The following is a 15,593-nucleotide window of genomic DNA, read 5'->3' as shown; positions in this document are numbered from 1 at the left end:
GTTTGCTACTTTAAAATTATTTATTTATTTTTGGCTGTGTTGGTTCTTTGTTTCTGTGCGAGGGTTTTCTCTAGTTGTGGCAAGCGGGGGCCACTCTTCATCGCGGTGCGCGGGCCTCTCACTGTCATGGCCTCTCTTGTTGCGGAGCACAGGCTCCAGACGCGCAGGCTCAGTAGTTGTGGCTCACGGGCCCAGTTGCTCCACGGCATGTGGGATCTTCCCAGACCAGGGCTCGAACCCGTGTCCCCTGCATTAGCAGGCAGATTCTCAACCACTGCACCACCAGGGAAGCCCCTGTTTGCTACTTTAAACAAAAGCAACTAACTATATTAAAAGTCTGATGACAATTCTGAAATCTTAATGAATAAAATGTGGAGAGAAAGAAATTCTGGCCTCTACTATGGAGGCTCAAATATATGTAGGTACGTCTTTGGAATGCTAGGGCACACAGACTGCAGGGCTTCGTGAAATAGACCTCATCCTTAGCTTGCACAGTCTCGTCAAAGTAGAAACCATGCTTCAACAAGGTGCCAATCACAGTAATGGCCCAGCTTCAACACTGTCTAATCTAATCCCAGCATGAACATAATATATATAAGCAATAAAATGTACCATTTTTAATCACTCAAGGTTTACTTATCACCCATTTATTTACATCTTGCCTGCGGCAGAATGATCCAAAAGTGACTCTCCATGATCCCATCTCCTGGTGTTCATGCCTCTGTGTAATCCTGTCTCCTTCAGCGTAAGCAGGACCTATGACTTTCTTCTAGTCAACAGAATGTGGCAAAGGTAAATGAGATATCACTCCCATGATTATGTTACATTATATAAGCCTCCATCTTACCAGCAGACTGGAGCTACAGACTCCCCATGCAGGCTTAATGAGGTAAACAGCCGCACTGGAGAAGCCCACATGCAAGGAGCTGTGGGCAGCCTCTAGGAACTAAGGGTGATGACCACCCAGCCAACGGCCAACCAAAATCTGGGGCCTATATCATACAGCTGCCAAAGAAATTCTGCCAACAACTTGAATGAGCCCAGAATAGGAATCTTCTCCATTCAGGTCCCTAGATGAGAATGTAGACTGGCCAATACCTTCACTGCAGCCTTGTGAGATCCTGAGCAGAGAACCAGCTAAACCGTGCCGACTCCAGCACCACAAAAAAACATGAGATGATAAATGTGTATTGTTTTAAGCTGCTAAATTTGTGGAAATTTGTTACGCAGCAATAGAAAACTAATGCACTGCCTTAGAACAGCTCGCTAATTTGATTTCATTTTTATTTCTTTGATGTACTTGGACTTACACAACATACAATGCCCTCAATAAATGCCTACTGAATTAACTGTGAGAGTTTGATCTTTTTGGCCAACTTATATTTCAATTCTGTCGTAAAACAGGCAAAAAAAAAAAAGCCCACAAATGAGAAAAGCTAGAAATTGCCTTGAAAAGAGACCCATTAGCAATGCCTTACTCTAAAAAGAGATGAGAAGCTACAGAACTCAAAAGTGAGAAAATATTCCAAAAATGCAATTATTTCATGTGATCCTCACAGGTTAGCAAAAGGAAAACACAGTCCAGGGGCAACAACCAAAGATATTTATTTCCAACACATGAGCATTTGCTTTATCTCTCAGTTTCTATTACCTAGAGATTACTTTATAAGCAAAAGATCATTTAAAATCAAAAACTTTCTGCTGAAATTAATATCTGAAATTTACTTACCTAAAAATATAAAAGAATGAGCATATAAAAATATATATTAAATATATTTTATATGACTTCAAAATATAATTTTTATTTATATAATATATGCCTCAGAGATATAATGTGAACAGCAATGATAAAGAAAAACAGATTCTTAAAGGTTCTAAAATACTGCTCCTGGGTAATATTATTCATCTGAGTGGAAATGACCCTGAGTAACAAAGGTAGCAGAAAAACTTTCAATATTGAACCAAATTGGAGAGATTGAAAGAATGCTGCTGGCAAAGAATCATTTGTTTGAAAAGAAAGAAAGAAAAAGCAGAGGAAACTGAAATAAACAGCCAAAAGAAAAAGAAAAGGTTGCTGGAGACCGCATGCGTCTGTAATAGCAGAGTATAAGTTCTATAGAATAAATTTAAATCTGATTGGCTTTTCTAAGAGCTATATTTTTTACTTTTTCTTAAATGATGGATTTATAAAAATGATATGGACATCAATTTTATAGGTTGCTTCTGATGACAGTATTTAGGAGCTGTATTTATATCTAAATCTGAGGGAGTGATATAATCAAATTTCAAGCCTGGAAAGATAAATTCATGAGACAAGTATCCTAAGTCAGCACTTTCTCATTCAAAAATTCACCTTGTTAATGAGGGGGGAGGGGTAATTTTCACTGAAGTGCACATATAAAAATAAAAGCACATACCTGTCTCTTTCCATGCAATGTAAGCAACTAACTCTAGGGATCTTTTAATTAGCTTTTTAAAAATCTCACAAAGTTTCAGACAAAAGAAAAACAACTTATTCTAAGCAATACAGAACCAGGCTTGAGAGAATGACATCTCCCTGAAGAGAAATAAAATGCTGCTGTCTTGTAAACATAAACTTTGTACAAGAAATCAGATACTTCTTCTGGTACATAAACAAAAATGGATTAATAAAAATTTGAAAGAAATTCAAATGATGAAATGTGATGAATTGGGAGATTGGGATTGGCATATATACACTAATATGTATAAAATGGATAACTAATAAGAACCTGCTGTATAAAAAAATAAATAAAATAAAATTCAAAAAAAATTTGAAAGACTGCTTTAAAGAATTAAAAAAACCTGGCATCTTTCGAGTAACAGTATTATTGCATTTAGTAAATTTTAAATCACATTAATGCACGATTATTTGGATGTTCCAGACTTACCCACACACATTTCTGAGTTTTCTGAACAGAGAAGTGATGGGTTCTACTTCATCAGCCACTGTAGGCCACACAGTACTCAGTTCACACTGATCCTATTTTTTTGTTTGTTTGTTTTGACTACAAACACACCTACTAGAACAGTGTCATGTTGAGAATTTCTATAATTTTCTTTGCCAGGCTTCCTATAGCTCCCTTTTAATTAACAGTTATCTCTGAATAATAAGATTCTCAAGATCACCATTCAACATTAATGACGATAAAAGAATGTTGATAGTTGATAGCATATATTGGTTAATGGCACAAGCTCAGGGGTAAAAAGGACCTGGATTTGAATTCTAACTTTGCTACTTACTAGTTATGTTTTTATTTAGCAGTGTCTAGCTCATTTAAAACAATACTCAAATTTTTCATGAGGAAGAGGGTTTTCAAGGTTGGATGCATTACAAAGGGGCAAGAAGAATATGGAGAATGTATTCAAGCAGGAGAAAATGGGAGCTCGCTTAATAATACCCTATCAACCAAACACAGAAAGTAATGCCACTTCACATTTGTTCCATACAGGCTATATAAATATTACTGTGTATGTTTTTATTTGATTTTCACAACAAGAGAAAACTGAGGCTACAAGAAGTTAAGAACAAATTCAGGAAACAGAACATAACATAGTCAGGATTCACAGGTCTTCTGACATCTTAGTCCATTAGCCATGTGGTTTTCTCCACACATGCCAAGCTACTTCCAATCTTGGAATGGTTTAACATTTCACCAATTCAGACACTTTGAAAACATGTTTCTAATCAACCTCAAAAAAGCACACTTATCTCAAGCTTTAAGGAGAGGAGAAAGACAGCACAACAGAAGAGAAACCTACTGCTGATTCTACGGCAGTTAACAAAATAGTGAATGTGTCCTATCAATCTTCATAGGCTAGGCAGGTAAGGAGACATGAAGACAAATTTTTTGTTTTATTCTAATATTGTTAGAAAACTATGGTCTAGTTTAATATTTGCTTGACAAAAATGGAAACAATCACACTCTGGCAAAGAACCCATTCTGACATTCCAAAGTACATAATCTAACAACTACAGGGTCTTTTCCATGAAGAGAAGCTGTACTGTCATTATCCTCCAGAGTCTGAGACAGAATTGATACCTCAGCATTGTCTGTGGTTCTGCCAATTTGAAGGATTAACTCTTTTGTTCTTGATGAACATAGCATATACTTGACAAAATGACATCAAATAACAACCAATATCTATTTCCATGTCTACATACTGGACAGATAGGGATGCAAAAAGAATGGAGGGAAATTACCATCTGGATGAGAAATCAATTCATAGAGCAAACACTCAAAGGGTAAGTGTAATAATGTATAGTGAAAATTATCATCAACTGAGAAAATGGAAACAGATAACACAAATTATAAATACTACAAAAGCAACATTATTATTCAAATAAAATTAGGCAAAAGCATCATCTCATACAATTTTCCGTGTAGCTGTCAATTAATCAATGAGTTTAATTTCTTATAAATCTGACACTAGAGATTCCAAAAATCCATACCAATAGGAGCACTTAGCTCTATTTAAGCAGGCAAAGCATCCACAAGGAACAAGAAAATTGCTGAAGTGTGATATATAGACAAGTAGAGAATAGGGTAGCAAATATTAAGGTGCTCATTTAAGAAAGAAAGCAAATACAAAAATAAGTTTGAAAAGGGAATGAAGAACGTGGAGTATAGTCATGCTGAAAAAAATGAAGCTAAGCTACTTTAAGGAAGTCAGTATAATCCTCAGCATCTGTATCTATCTATATTCACTAAAATTTATTGAACATCAACACTATATCAGGCATGGTGCCGCGTACTGGGGTGTGAGAATAAATAAGACAGACTGTTCTCTAGATGTCCAGTCTAAATGGAAAAGCTGACAAAAAATAATATATAATATATAAACAAATAATTATAATATGACAAATGTTCCAAAGGAGTTTAAAATTTGTGCAAGGGCAATAGAAGGAAACAAACTCAGACTACACCTTTTTTAGTGGGGGTCTCAAAAGAAAATTAATTCCTAATGCCCTAAAGTATCCATTGAAGGTAATAAACTAACTTTGTTCTTATATGTCTAGAATGATAATATTCATACACCATCTTTTTTTTTTTCATACACCATCTTTAAAAAAACTGAGAAACAGTCATTCAAATCATTGAGTTCTGAGGTTCAGATAAGAAACCCTGGCAGAGAGACTTCCCTGGTGGCGCAGTCGTTAAGAATCCACCTGCCAATGCAACAAGGGACACGGGTTCAAACCATGGTGTGGGAAGATCCCACATGCCGCGGAGCAACTAAGCCCGTGCGTCACAACTACTGACCCTGTGCGCCACAACTACTGAAGCCCATGTGCCTAGAGCCTGTGCTCCACAACAGAAGCCACCACAATGAGAAGCTTGTGCACTGCAACGAAGAGTAGCCCCCACTCGCCGCAACCAGAGAAAGCCCGTGTGCAGAAACGAAGGGTCAATGCAGCTTAATTCATTCATTCATTCATTTAAAAAAAAAAAGGAAACCGTGGCAGACAAGGGCTTCCATCAAATAGGGAGATTTCACCAGATACAGAGAAACAAGAATTGGGTATCCCAAGCAGGGAGAATCTTATTTGCTAGGCCAAGGGAAAGGTATGCCACATTTGGAGAATTCTAAGTCATTTCGTTGAGTTGAAGGCAGGGATGAAAGTGAGTAGGGAGAGAATTGGAGTCTGACAAGAAATAGGACATGTATTTAGTTTTGCACCAGACTGTAAAACACTTAGTAGCTAAAGGTTTTGGAATTCACATATAGAAAAAGACAGGGGCATACTCTGGAGGTATAAAGAGATGAGATTTGTCCCAAAAAACTTCTTAGGATGGTTCTGGTTCAAGGAGGCCAAGAACTAACCCTTTCAGAAGACTATCATATTTGCTACACAGTAAGTAGAAAAAAAAAGTTCTGTCCAAATTGAAGACTGAACTTTTTTACATTGAAGACTGTTTTATTATATAACAAGAAAAGTAAACTTTGTCATGCACACACTTATCAATGACTAAGAGAACTCCAAAGAAACAACTTATTTTTCAGGTCATCTGGGTTATCATGAGTCCAAAAAGACATTTACATTAATTTTAACAGATCTTCAGTGAAAGAACAAAAACAAAAAACATGTATTGCAAAGACTGCAAAGAAAAGGCGACTCCTAAGACAGCAGATACATTATTGAATCAGTATGCCTATTAATTAGAAATAAACTTGGTCTGAGATGGGATTTTACTTAAATAAAAAGAATTACGAAAACCCAGGCACTACTAATACCTACAGGAAACTCAGTAAATGGGAAACAAGACTTGGGGGAGAGGGGGTGATAAAATTTCTCCTCTACCCTCTCCCAGCTGGGCCTAAGAATTAGACTGACACAAGACACATGAACAGGAGAAAAGCACACAGATTTTATTTAGTAATTTTTTTGTGTATCTGAAAGCCTTCACAAGGAAAATAAAGACCCAAAGAAGCAGTTAGGGCCAAAAGCTTATATGTGTGGTTGGATAAAAAGTAGTAAATTGTGAAGATGTAACAAGACAAAGGGTTTGGGCTAGAGCAGATAATTGTGGAAAAGTGATGAGAAAGATAAGGATTAGTAACAAGGTTTGTTTGTACAGATTGTTCCCAGCCTCTATTCCCCATCTCTAGTAGTAAGAATGTTTTCCTTTCACCTGGTATCCAGAAGGCACCTTTTACATGAGAGTTTACCTCTTGCTTTCAAGAAGAAAAAGAAAGGTCATAATGGCCTTCTTGCATCTGCTGTTTATGTGCCTTTGACTCAGAATAATCCTTATGCCCCAGTGGCATATTTGGGGGTGGCATATTCTGCTACCCTACACAAGTAGGGTAAGCGAAGTTGGAACTTTCAGAAGCCCCAGAATGTTCCCCCCACCAGCCTGCCTCCTAACTATAGTAATTCTTCTCACATATTTAATATTCTAACATCTTCAATCCCCTTCCCATAAAAAACCCTGCTCTTAAAAAGAGATCTGATATTCAGCCTTAAAAAGGAAGGAAACTTTGACACATGCTTCAACATGGATGAATTTAAAGACATCATGCTAAGTGAAATAAGCCAGTCTCAAAAAGACAAATACGGGCTTCCCTGGTGGCACAGTGGTTGAGAGTCTGCCTGCCGGTGCAGGGGACACGGGTTCAAGCCCTGGTCTGGGAAGATCCCACATGCCGCGGAGCAACTAGGCCCGTGAGCCACAATTACTGAGCCTGCGCGTCTGGAGCCTGTGCTCCGCAACAAGAGAGGCCGCGATAATGACAGGCCCGTGCACCGCGATGAAGAGTGGCCCCAATTGCCGCAACTGGAGAAAGCCCTCACACAGAAACGAAGACCCAACACAGCCATAAATAAATAAATAAATGAATGAATAATCCCAAAGTTAAAAAAAAAAAAAGACAAATACTGTATAATTCTACTTATATGAGAAATCTAGATTAGTCAAATTCATAGAAACAAAGTATAATGATGGTTGCCAAGGGCTGGAGGGGTGAGAAAAAGTGGTGTTACTATTTAACAAATAGAGTTTCAGTTTTGCAATATGAAAAAGTTTTGGAGACTGGTTGCACAACAGTGTGAATATACTTAACAATACTGAACTGTACACTTGAAAGCAGTTAAGATGGGAAATTTCATGTGTGTTTTAAAATATTACTAAAATATTTTTTAAAATTGAGACTGAAATGGCGAATAACTGAGGATGAGTCCATGTCCCAAGGCAGTGAAACCAAATGAATCATTTACTGGGGACGAAGAGTTTAGAGTATTTTATTCTGTGAAAGTCTGGGGGCAAAAGAATGATATAATTGCCATGTTTTTTAGCAAGATTAAAATGACATCAATATATTAAAATATGTCAGATGGAAATGAGAGCTAGAAGGAGGGAGTCAAGAAAAACTGTTTAGAAAAATTGAAAACAAATAACCATTTTAGGGATCAGTTCAAAGATGAAGTTGTTAAGATTTCTAGCATGGGTAAGAGGAGGGATGTAGCCTCAGTCGGCTCCCTTGGGATCTTTATTAAGCAATGGCTGAGCAAGCAGATAAAGGTACAGTAAACTGCACAAGATCAGCCTCCAGGCCATTTATCAGGAATCAAAGAATTGCTTTATTTATTCACACCTTTCTTCATCTAAAAATATCTGAAAAGGTCAGGAAATAACCACCGTTCTGTTACTCGCTGTTGGCCAAGCACAATGGAAGTATGCCAGAATTTGAGCTGCTGTAATAATGATACAACTCTCTTTACAAATTACGTGATAGATGAAATTCTGAAAGATTTTATAAACGAAATTGTGGTAACTCCAGTCACATGTTAAATGTACTAAGTAAGCCCATATTTACTAGAAAGAGCTTTATTTCCTAGAGTGGCTCTTTTCGTAATAGAAATCATTTATTTATTCTGTTAAATCCTAGTATGGATTCCTTTGCATTCATCTCCATTGCAGCATGGGAGAAAGACTTGAAGTGAGGTTAAAAGAAAGCTCTAAATCAGATAAATGTACTAAAAGAGCCCTTCTCTCCTTTTATATACCAAAAGAAAATGAGACCGGAATTACTTAAAGCATGTGAATCATAATAAAAACGTAAATATTTAAAACACATTATAGAGACAATTTTTTATTTAAAAAAGGCTAAATTTTCCATCCAAATAATGAGAATTCTCTCTATGCCTTTTTGTTTTAACTTACTATTGAATTCTATATGAGGCAGTTACCAGAACACTAAATCAACTTATGCTAACTTCCAAGATCTTTATTCACTATTACTGAGTCCAATTTAAATTAAGATTCTGTCGAAATGACAAAGATGAATAACAATAGTTGTCCCCAAAAGCATATTCACCTGGGAGGTGAAGGGGTAAAACACAAGTACACATTCAATTAGAACAGAAGGGATCTGTACTATAAAGGTTATGAGGAATAAGGATAGTTCTTCCATCATAAAACAAAAAACATAAAAACAATGTCTTTATTGAAAATCAATGAACCCCAAATGAGCTCTTTGAAAGGTCAGTGAAATTGATAAGGAAAAAAGAGAGTAAACACAATTCACAATATCAAGAATGAAAGAGAGAACATCACTACAGATCATACAGACATTAAAAGGCTAATAAGAGAATATTACTAAGAATTCTATATCAACAAATTCAGTAACTTAAATGCAATGGACAAATTTCTTGAATGGTACAAACTACTGAAGGTCATCCGAGAAAAAAATAGATAACCTGAATAGCCCTATATTTATTAGAGAAAAAGAATTCGTAGCTTAAAAACCTAGCCACAAAGAAAATTCACAAGTCCAGATGGCTTCACTGGTGAGTTATATCAAACATGTAAGAAATAGATAACAATGCTGCATAAACTTGTGCAAAATACAGAAGAAGAAACAGGCTCCAAATCATTCTGTGAGTCAAGCATTACCCTAATACCCAAATTAGACAAAGGTATTACAAAAAAAGAAAACTAAAAACCAATGTTTCGCATAAACCCAGAAGTAAAAATCCTTAACAGGATATTTGCAAATTGAACGAAGCAATATATAAAAAGAATCGTGGTCAAGAGAGGTCTATTCCAGGAATGCAAACCTGGTTTAACATTCAAAAATCAATACAAGTTCACCATATTAACAGACTAACATACCCCCGCCACCACCAAAGGAACCAAATGATTGTCTTAATGAAAGCAAAAAAGGTATTTGATAAAATTCAATATCCATTCATGATAAAAACTTGGAATAAAAGGAAAAGGAAATCCTTCAACTTGATAAATAATATCTATAAAAATCCTAGAGACGACATCCTACTTAATGCTGAGATACTGAATGTTTTATCTCTAAGATCAGAAAGAATGCTGTCATCACTTTTAGTCAACATTGTACTAGAGTTCTTAGCCAATGCAACAAGGCAAGAAAAAGAAATAAAAGGCACACAGATTGGTAAGAATGAAGAAACACTACTCTTATTCAAAGATTGCAAGACTTTCAATGTAAAAATTCCTAGGAAATCTACAAAAAGCTACTAAAAGTAATATGTGAGTTAGCAAGGTCACAGGATATAAGGTCAATATACAAAAAGCATATTTTATTTACATATAAAAGCAATACACATTGGAAATAGAAATTTTTTAAAATACCAATTATAACAGGACCAAAGAAAAATTTAGGGATGTGAGTCAACTGCAGCACACCTGGAAATAGCCCGAGTTGTTCTGCTAAAGTAAAAATGTACCTGTATGGTGCTGATCCCTGTCAAGATATGAAATGTATGGCTTGATAGTGTTGCTTTGTACTGATGGGTTTAAGGTAAGTTTCAGGGTATCAGACTGTCAACAATGTTTATTGATAAGTGAGATTTGATGATTTGCATCTGGTCTTAGTGAAACACCACAGAGGGCTCTACCTTTGGGGCTGGTTATGAGAAAGACTATGCCTACATAACCAGCAGAGTATAAGGAGTACCAGCCTAGACTCCATTAGGGGTTACATGGTTCTGTGCACACATCAGTGGCACCTGATCTGAGAGGAAAAGTGTGTCCATATGATCAACAAAGAGGACAGTCAGAGGTCATGCCTAGCCCTTCTAAAGCTCTTGCAATCAGGGAACCTCTGGCCGCAACGCATACCCTTAATGTTCTAATCCTGTTGCTATATTGAATCCTTTCCCTGCAATAAATTTCTAATTTTGGAGCCTTTGAGTGTTCTTTAGTAACTGAACCCTATCTGGACTGCCACCATTAGTGCAAAGAATAAATTTCACAAAACATGTGCAAAACTTATACACTGAAAACTACTAAACACTGCTAGAAGAACTAAGTAAATGGATATGCAAAATGAGAAAAAATACTAAAGATGTTACTGTCAGTAAATTAATCAATATATTCAATCCAATCCCCATTCTAGCAAACCTTTTCATAGTAATTAAAAGCTTATTATAAAATCTATATGGAAATGCAAAGAACCTGGAACAGTTAGAACATCTTTGAAAAAAGAACAAATGTTGAAAAACTTAACACTAACTGATTTCAAGGTTGACTATAAAGCTTCAGTAATCAAGAGAGTATAATATTGGCATAAGGATAGACAGATAATCAAGGGAACAGAACACATACTCCAGAAACAAACCCATATGAATATGGTCAACTGATTTTCAAGAAAGGTGCCAAGATATTTCAATGAGAAAAAGATGGTCTTTTTAACAAATGTTGTTGAAAATATACAAATGAACTTTGAAACTTCCCCCACACCATAAACAAAAATTAACTCAAAATGGGTCATACCCCTAGATGCAAGAGCTAAAAATATAAAGCTTCTAGAAGAAAACACAGGAGAAAAATCTTTGTGACCTTGTTTAGGCAAAGTTTTTGTTTGTTTGTCTGTTTGTTTTTTTAGATAAAACACAAAAGACATGAACCACAAAATAAAAAATTGATAAACTGTACTTTGACCAAAATGATAAACTTTGTGCTTCAAAGGACACCATCAAGAAAGTGAAAAGACAACCCACGGAACAGGAGGAAATATTTACAAACTATATATCTGATAGGAAACATATCCCAAATATATAAAAAATCTTAAAACTAAGTATTAAAGAGATAAACAACCCAATCTTTTTTTACATGGCAGATGACTTGAATAGATACTTTATCAAAGAAGATATAGAAATAGCAAACACACGAAGGATGTCAACACAACTAGTCATTAGGGCTATGCAAATTAAAACAGCAATAAGATGCCTTTACACCCATGAGAATGGCTGAACTTAAAAAAAGACAGCAATAACAAGAACTAGCAAAAACACAGGGCAACTAAAACTCTTATACATTGCTGGAAAAACTACTTTGGAAAACAGGCAGTTTAAAAAATTAAGCATGTACTACCATATAACCCAGCAATTCCACTCTTTACTAATGAAAACTGATGCCTACAAAGAGACTTATACTTGACTATTCATAACAGGTATATTTATAACAGCCAAAAACTAGTACAGAAACAAATTTTCCATTCTGCAAAAGGAAAAACTCTAATAATAGAAAGCAGATCAGCGGTTACCAGGGACTAAGGATAGTGACAGAGGACTGAATGCAAAGGTATACAAGAGAACTTTGTAAAATGATGTAACTGTTCTATTTTGATTGTGTTAGTGTGAAAAGACTGCAAATATTTGTCAAAATTCATTGAATTGTATACTGAACATTATTGAAATTTTATGGACCTTATACTTCATCAAAGCTGATTTTAAAAAGAAAAATCTAGTCACTTTAAATACAAGTAACCTTTGTTTTTCCCCCATGATTTTCCAATACAGGCGGACTTGGCAGGGATGGCTCAGTCCTGCTCCACAAAGGTCAGCTTGGGTGGCTTAACTGGGGGAAGGATCCACTTCTAAGATCACCCACAGGGCAGGAAGATGGTGGGAGCTGGAAGCTTAGCAAGGGCTGCAGGGAAGGTTTTGGCTGGGCTCTCACTCACATCATGGGGACTTCGGTTCCAATACTAAGTATCCCAAAGGTACAGGCAGAAGCCCTATCACTCTTTATGACCTAGTCTAGGCGGTCACATTAGTGTCTCTTCCACCACAGTCAGAAGCCTGCCCAGATTCTAGTGAAGGGACACAGATCCCACCTCTTCATGGGAGAAGTATCAACGTCACAGTATAAAGCAGAGTGTGTGAGATGGGAAATATTTTTATGACTATCTTGGAAAAGATAATCTAACACACTGAATTTTTATTCTGTAGATAAGTGGTACATAGGGCAATGTAAAAACATGATCCTATCTAAATTTTAGGATGATAACTCCAGAAGCACTATTACAGATAAACTAAAACAGAGAGACTGAAAAATATATGGGAAGCAAAGGGAAGGAGGGGGAGGACCTTTTAAGATGGTATTTTGGAGTCAAAAGCAAAGGAGACCCTCAAGTGGCACAATGTCTGTGAGCAAGAAAGAAGAGAAAACATGCTTGCCAGAGATGCTATACGAATACAAGTGAAATGTCTTGGCTGGAAAATGGTAACGTCATTAAGCAACACAAAGTTTAGAAGGGATAATAACAAATTCTGTTCTGGCACATGTTGGCAGAGGTAGAATGCATCTGAAAATTAAAAAACAAGAGAGCCAAAACAAAGAGCACATATTATATAACCCATGAAGAAGAGACTCAATTCTGATTGATCAAGAGTCGACTACAGGGGCTTCCCTGGTGGCGCAGCGGTTGAGAATCTGCCTGCCAATGCAGGGGACACGGGTTCGAGCCCTGGTCTGGGAAGATCCCACATGCCGCGGAGCAACTAGGCCCGTGAGCCACAACTACTGAGCCTGCGCGTCTGGAGCTTGTGCTCCACGACAGTGAGAGGCCCGCGCACCGCAATGAAGAGTGGCCCCCGCTCGCCGCAACTAGAGAAAGCCCTTGCACAGAAACGAAGACCCAACACAGCCAAAACTAAATTAATTAATTAATTAATTTAAAAAAAAAAACAACAAGGACTGGTGCTTCTGATTTAAAAAAAAAAAGTCGACTACAATCCTTAGACAAGGCAACATAGATCATTACTTCATATTTACTTAAAAGATGGACATTTATCTATACACCAAATGCCAGAAAGTATGCTTTAATACTCCTGCTTCCTTCCTAGCCAAAACATTCTCTTTGTACTTCAGTGGGTTAATAAAACTGCCTATCTGAAGATTTGTCTCTAAGGCAAGGGGTAGGAACAATTTACATAGCTTTTTTTAAGTGACAATAATGATCAAACGTGAATTCAAAACATATTATTTGTTTTTTACACTTTATATAAATCATCCATAGCATGGAAGACAATATTGGCCTAATTCTTCTCCATTATTCCTTGCTAAAAGAACTCCTGTTTTCTTCAGCTATCAAATGGCCATATACTTCACGGTAGCTGGGATTATAATCCCCAGGGTTAATCTTATTTGGTGTAACTCTGTTCTCAGTCCTAGCAAGCTGCAGGATAGAATCATCTGGGAACTTTTAAATGGACTAATGACTGGACTCCCTCACTCCCCCATAGTGATTCTCATTTAACTGGTCTGGAGTAACAGTGTCTTTTTAATCATTAGGGGACAAGTCTGAGGACAAAAGTCAACTCAATATTAACTAAGAGCAGAAAGATGGAAAGAACCTTGATTCTGAAAACTTTGTTGAATTAACTGACAATAGAACTGTCTTTCATCCAGGTTTCTCATTATGTAATTAACAATTCTCATTTTTTAAGCCACTTCTGGTTGTGTTTCCTGTTTCTTGCAATGAAAAGTATCCTACAGGCTACGCCTGGCAATACAATTTTCAGGATAAAAAAGTTTAGCTTTATAAACAGGAAGCAGAACTTCAGTCATTCTGCTGACAAAGGACAAGCCAATTTTACAGGAGCCAGAAAAAAATGACGTCATTTTACTGAAAAGATCTTTTCAAAGCTTATAAAATACATCTAATTTTGAATATTTGAACAGACTGAGCCTGCTCAATTGCATCTTCAAATGACTAGAGTTTCTTCTTTGAAACTGAATGATACAGTAGTATAAAATATCAACTTGCACATATATTTTTCACAAGTATTTTAAGAGCTATCTCCCAGATATACCTATAATATTAGTCTGAAATGAATAAGGACATTCACAAAAACCAGAATGAAACAATACACAGATGACATTTCCTTCTTTGTTCTGCTCATCAATTCAAACTACCTAAACACAGTAAAAGAAACTGCTACCAAGCCTATGCTGCTGGTGTATACTCAACTTTGGCTCTGATTTAAGGTACAAGAGGAGATAGCACCTGATTTGAAGAATTCTGCATTTCTTCTCCGAGAGAACATGTAACGGTGGATTATGGGCAGGTGCTATGGGAAGGGCTCCGTGGAGGCACAGCAAAGGACAAGAAGTAGGTCCCTGTCACCAAACTGAGCTGCCTGGTCAAGGATATGAAGTAAAGTCCCTGGAGGAGATCTCTTTCTTCTCCTTGCCCTTCACAGAATCTGAGATCACTGACTTTTTTCAGGGATGTCCCTCAAGGTTTTGAAGATTATGCCCATGCAAAAGCAGACCTGTGCTGGCCAGTGGACCAGGTTTAAGGCATCTGTCACCACTGGGGTTTACTACAGACGTGCTGGTCTGGGTGTTACGCACTCCATGGAGGTAGCCACTGCCATCCTCGGGGCTATCGTCCAGGCCAGGCTCTTCATCACCCCCTGTGTGGCGAGGCTACTGGGGACACAAGATCAGCAAGCCCTAACCATCCCTTGCAAGGTGACCAGCCGCTGTGGCTCTATGCAGGTGCCCCTCATCCTCACCCCCAGGGGCAATGGCATCATCTAGGCCCCTAGACCCAAGAAGCTGCTGCAGACGGTACTGAGGATGGCTAGAACGCTCCCTGGCAACTTCACCAAAGCTGCTTTTGATGTCCTCTCCAAACCTACAGCTGTATCCCTAAGACTCTACAGAGACCACTTTCACCAAGTCTCCCTATCAGGAATTCACCGACCATCTCAAAAAGACCCAAACCAGAGTCTCCCTGCAGAGGACCCAGGCTCCAACTGTGGTCACCATATAGCTTTCATACCAGAAAAGTAAAGTGAATTA

General features: G+C 37.3%; 1 protein-coding gene and 1 pseudogene across 2 annotated transcripts in view; one reads left to right on the top strand and one right to left on the bottom strand.

Moving 5' to 3' along the window:
- Positions 1–15,593, bottom strand: part of DDX10 (DEAD-box helicase 10) — a 245,847-nt gene that overhangs the window by 122,904 nt on the left and 107,350 nt on the right. The window lies entirely within an intron of this gene.
- On the top strand, positions 10,286–15,564 carry LOC118898962 (annotated as a pseudogene).

Source organism: Balaenoptera musculus, chromosome 8 (genome assembly GCF_009873245.2).
Source record: "Balaenoptera musculus isolate JJ_BM4_2016_0621 chromosome 8, mBalMus1.pri.v3, whole genome shotgun sequence".
Lineage (NCBI taxonomy): Eukaryota > Metazoa > Chordata > Mammalia > Artiodactyla > Balaenopteridae > Balaenoptera > Balaenoptera musculus.
Note: the sequence above shows the minus strand (reverse complement) of the source record. Positions and strands in the feature narration are given on the sequence as shown.